Here is a 6,116-nt window from a genome sequence, read left to right on the forward strand (position 1 = left end):
ATAGGCAAATGTCTTGAATGGCAAATGCAATTCTACACGTTTTTACAAAGAATATACAAGACCTTTAAGATGAAAGTTTAAGCAATATTCTTTTAGGAATTTTAATCATAATATAAATGTTATTCAGTCAAAAGAACTTTTCACGATTATAATTATTTTACAATAATATGATTTTAAGCATGATAAAAATAAAAAAGCATAAATTCTTGTCTCAAATTTCAAATAAATAATTATGAGAAAATTTCCAAAATTAAAATAATAAACTCAATGTTGATAATGAAAATCCTCAAGAGTTTCAGTAATACTTTAAAATCAGCTTTAAAAAAAAATTGCTTCCGATATCATACCAAAAGATTAAAGAAAAAACAAATTTTAAATATTCAACTGTTACAGTAATTAAGGAAAAAGAAATCCATAATAAATATAACTATTTCACAGCATAATACTTTTATTTAAAAACAAAACACACTGTAATATAAATTTCATCCAATTGTAAATGCAATACATTACCTTCATTGTTCAAAATTAACGTTGACAACCTTGTGGTAAAACAGAAATTAAAAATACTTAATTGTTATTAAATAAAATAATTTTCTTTTCATAACTTTAAACTGTTTGATACAGTTTGAGTTCCAATTGTTAGTCTATATTTGCTTGAAAATATATTTCCAAGTGGTCGTTAAATGCTTTTATGAAAAATTCAGCAACAGTTTTCGTATGCACCACAAAAAAACAGGGACGAACTTCACAATTTTCCCTCTTTCTCGAAACTTCAATATGACAGCATCTTTCTTCAACATGATGACTTAAATGGCAGATTTAAAGTGGTCCTTGCTGAATAATCACTGTTAAAATCATTCGCAGTAAGAATCGAACTTAAAATTCCATCAGAGTGTGCCATTTCCATTTGTAGTGTCTTAATAGTAGATTTCCTTGAAGATGAAAAGTTATACTAAAATTTAAAAAGAAAATACATCAGATTTATCAATGGAAAAAAAAATTAAAACTATTAACATTGAATATTTATTTGAAACTTTATTTATTTAATTTGAAAATGCTTTTCAGAAATTGTAATATCCTTTACAACGAAATTAAATGGTTTAATTCCAGTATTGATACCAGCGTAAAAAAAATTTCTCCAGTGTCACACAAAAAATAACACTGTGAGAAGGAGATCAACAAAAAGAATTTAGCTGATAAGCACTCCCAAGCAAACTATCATATATTTAAAAAAAAAATCAAATTGCAAAACCTTTCAACTTCTTTTATTTGAACAGAAAATAACTACTCGCTATGTGGCAAATCAACAGAAAGAGAGCCAAAAAATATTAAATAAACAAATGCTTATTTTAAAAATCGTATAAGTACATAAATGTAAAAAGATACTATGAAAATTCAAAATCATCAATTTATGGTAGAAAAAAACATGTAGAAGGAGAATTCTTTAACAATTCACATATTTCAAAGTTGTAATATTATTATATCTATATGTATTAATCATATTTTGCCCCTCCCCCAAATATGTTTACATAACGTTCTTTAAAAGTCATTATGCATAATATTTATTTTTTATTGTTTAGTTAAATTTTAAATCTCAGATTATATCTAATAGACATTTATTTAAAAACTTTATTGAACAATAATTAATTATCAGACATATTAAAACTTTATTAAACAATAATTAATTATTATTGTAATAATTATTTAATAAATATTTATTAAACTAAAAGAAACATTACAGAACAGGATAAACTCGAAAGGTATAACTCCGGGCAAACATATACATATTTTTTTTTATTAAATTGCAAGTTTAAAATCTATTTGGCGATTGCAGTTGGCGGGACAGATCACGATACTGAAATATCCCCAAGAAATTTAAATTAAATTTTTAATTCTTTTTTTTTTACAATATTTTAGACATGAAATTTTATTACGGTAACAATATTGTTTGTATTGAATGTTAAATATTCCAGAATGCAATGGTTTGAACTGAGCTAAAAATAGCAGATCATTAATTTTCTAATTGTTTTAACTTGGCTAATTTGTTTACAGACAACTATTTTTAATCTTTTTCATTGTTGCAGAAAAACTTTGTCAGGATCGAATTACTTAGCAAACATTGTTTTACAAGCATATTTTGAACCAATTAAATTACTTATTATTTATATTTAAAAAAGTGGTGAAAAATGTTAAATAAACAATTGCTTATTTTCTTCCATTGTATAATTTAAAATTTGATTAACGTAAAAGAACATCAATGTAAAAAGATACTATGAGAATTCAAAATCATCAATTCATGGTTGAAAAAATCATATAGAAAGAGAATTCTCTAACAATTCACATAATTCAAAGTCGTAAATATATAAAATATAGTTCGCCCCTTTCCCCAAATATTTTGACATAGCATTCTTTAAAAGTCAGTATGCATACCCAACATTTGTCAAATATTTTTTTTCTTATAGTTTAACTAAAGTTTTACAGCATTAGATTATTTCTAACAGGAATTTATTTGACAAATATAATTTAAAGCTCTACATTCACCATGTTGAATAGACCAAATTATTGCTTATTTTTTAATCATAGTCTATAATTAAAGAAAAATGCTTAATTGATTGAAATTTTAATATGCATGCATATAATATAGCATGAAATTTTAATATGCTAACAATATTGTTTGTATTAAACTTTAAACATTTTACAATATAATGGTTTTAACTGCGCTAAAAGTAGCAGATTATACATATATATTTCTTATTTAACACGGCTAATTTATTTACAGACCATTACTTTTGTCTTTTTCATTTTTGCAGAAAAACAGTGCTTATTACTTACAGCTAGACAATACGTTTCAACAAAGAAGTCAACAACTACGAGTGAACAATAATGATCACAATATAAAATATTTACTGACCTTATTGAATACAGGATCAATAAATTAATTCTTATTCAGCGGTAAAGTTTATTAAGTAGGTACACTGCTGTATGTTTCTACAACATCTACAATCTCAAACACATCGTGCTTTAAATTACTTTTCTAGCTGATTTTTAACTCAAGGAAAAAACATTACCTACGATACTAATTTATCAGGTAACTATCATTGACATTTATAAAGTTTACAAAAAACTACTAAATTATAAATACCTTAAATAGTAGAAACGAAAGCTCATGAGCGGAAACAAGATCGCCATCTTGTCGTCTTGTAAACAAGCAGAAGGAGTTACAACTCAACATAAACAGTTGAAAAAGTTTTTCGAGTTTAATCATTCGCAAACTACCACTAATATTATCTGCCATAAAATAGCATTGGCTGAAAATGATATTTTAAGTAATATTTAATTTATCGTTTTCTTTCATAAATAAATGTTTATTTATTAATAATATGGGATAACCTTTCGCAAAAATGTGGCGTTGGACGAAAATTAGTGAAATAGATGATAATTTTGAAAGTTCGAATGTTAGATCGAATACTATTTAATTTTATATAATATTAGCTCTAATATTAGAAGATAGGATTCAATAGTATAGCGTTTTCTAGCACGGCAGTATTATATTGCATCTTTCTAATATTAGATCATATCTTTTTGCTACCTGGGTTTTTTCATTCCGTACTGACAACGAATGAGAAAAATAAAACTTCTCGAATACAATTTCATAAAAAATAATAAAATTGAATTACTTTGATTTCTCTTTTAAAGTTACCAATAAAGAAAATTTTCAAATCAGAAAAATTTAATTTTAAATATTTTTTTATTTTAAATGAAAGATTTTCATTTGTCTTCGATAAAATGTAACCCATTGCAACTCTTTATGTATGCAGCTTTTTTAGAGCATTAAAATAGTCAAAAACTGTCGAAACAGAAGATTGCATTGCATTTGTTATTAGAAACAGTGTTACTAATAAGAACATAATTATAGCGATCATATTCCGAAAGGGTGATAAATAAATATTGGATAATAAAAAAGTAATGAAAAAGGAATAAAGAAATATTGGAAACCTAAACAAAATACTTTAATAGTTTTTATTAGTGTTCTGCTGATTACAAATAAAGAAACGTTACAGAACTTAGTGCGAAAACACTAGATTGTTACCTCGTTATTTATTTATTTACTGAGAATGCCAGCAGATTTACATAACAGACTTTCATAAATGTGGTTTCTATTTTGTTAAAAAATGAAAAACGTTTCTTAAACTATTCAATCTGAATACATTCTTCTTCTTCTTCAAAGTTGAACAATTTCAAATTTATTTGCAGCTTTATCTCTCTAAAAGACATATAAAAGCTTAGAATTTGTGTATTTGTCATATAACAAAAAAGTAAGCAATTTAGTATTATAAACGCATATGTCCTTATTGTGAATTATAATTCATTAAAACTGCAAATATACATTTTAGGAAAATCATGATAGTGCTAGATAGCAGCACTATGATGTGAGACATATAAGACATTTATTCCATGACTGTTTTGCAGATGGCACCACTAAAGGTAACGTCCTGTAAAAATTAAAACAATTTTAAGTCTCTTTCTACTGAAAATACTGTATTTCTATATTTTATAAAATATTAAAAATGTTAACATTTGACTGATTAACAAATACTTTTGTTTGAGATTCAGTTTAAGGATCACAAATGCTGTCAATCCACGATTTTCAAAAATGATTCAAAAGCTGGATATATGCACAAATAACACCCATCAATTTTCTGATTTAAGTTTTTAAAAATAATTGTTTCTGCCTGTGGATTTAGAATTGCATTTGTTGGAATTCTACCAAATTTTTTTTATTTATTTTTACTTCATTTTGTCTATTTAATTTGAATTGCAATCACTTCCTGAAAAATAGTATTTATTTAAGATTTAAAATATAATTTACATAAAAATACGTGTTTTCCCTTGCAAAATTTCGAATAAGTAAATAAGTCTAAAAAATTTAAGTACCTAAAACTACCTAGTACGTTATCAACCAGTTTTCGTTTAATACAAAAAACATCAATGCTCGTAATTTTTGTACGTTATATTTTAGTAAGAATAATTACATACTAGAGATTAGTTTAAAGTATTGATGAGGGAAATAATAATAAGCTTTCAAGTTTTTTTCGTGTTATCGTTCTTGTACAGCACGTAAAACATATTTTCATTTTCAATAATTTATTATCAATGTCCATTATGCTAAAGAATGCAGTTTTCCCAATTAATTCGAATAAAGATTTCATTAATTTATTTTTCAACTATAGTTGCCTTTCTTAGAACTGTGTTCAATACATGGGCATACTAATCTGAACTATCAAATATCTATGAAAGCAAAAATATCTATTTGATATTAATAAAACTTTTTCTCATGTTTAAAAGTCTAAACAACGGAGATGGCTTTTTGTTGCTAGTTTGTTTCTTAAGCCGACTAATTATTTAATAATTTTCCATAACTTGTTTTAACTATAACCAGTAAACCATTGAACTTTTCAGCAGCTGGAAATTTTTAATACTTGCTTTTGCAATCTGTGCCTTGTTGATTGCTTTAAAGAAGATGGCTACGCTGTATGTTTCTCATCTCATGCCAGCAAGAAACATCTCTCATATGCAATATCAGATAGTCGCATTTACGATAACCTATTATGTATTTATTACGTTAAATTATTTTGTTTCTTTTCGTTCCATCTATTTTCGTTTTGATTTCTTTTTTCTTTTCTTTGATAATTAATTTTTGTCATGACTATGTGATCTAAAATATAGTAATCTGAAATAAGCAAACCTTTCATTAGATATTTTTACTTTTACTTTTATTTATTTTGTGTTGGTGTACTAAATTTGAAGAGTTGCCCATTATCAAGTAACGAAAACAAAACTAACTTTCTTTTTGAACAGTATTTTTTTTCTTTTTATTATTATTTATTATTTATTTTTTTGAACAATCGGATTTTTGCTATTTACACACTCTTGATTTTATTATATATAATTAAAAGTGTAAAACCACATTCTTAAAATTCATTTTGTTTGAAGAGGAAACTTGGAAAGTGGAAACCATTTTCACGTAACTTTTTTACTTATAATTTTTTTATTTCTTTTTTTTTTATTTTCTTTTTTTGTAGTCCAAATTTGTCTTGATACAGAAGATAACTTCT

The 6,116-nt window shown here is 25.1% G+C and overlaps 1 long non-coding RNA gene across 1 annotated transcript; it reads right to left on the reverse strand.

Moving 5' to 3' along the window:
- Nucleotides 1-430: 430 nt before the first annotated feature.
- Nucleotides 431-3,220, reverse strand: LOC107452979 (uncharacterized). Its single transcript, XR_011637599.1, has 2 exons — nt 3,143-3,220; nt 431-952 (listed from the first exon to the last, which is right to left on the reverse strand). It is a non-coding gene; the product is annotated as an uncharacterized lncRNA (long non-coding RNA).
- Nucleotides 3,221-6,116: the final 2,896 nt, after the last annotated feature.

This window comes from Parasteatoda tepidariorum, chromosome 8, assembly GCF_043381705.1.
Source record: "Parasteatoda tepidariorum isolate YZ-2023 chromosome 8, CAS_Ptep_4.0, whole genome shotgun sequence".
NCBI lineage: Eukaryota > Metazoa > Arthropoda > Arachnida > Araneae > Theridiidae > Parasteatoda > Parasteatoda tepidariorum.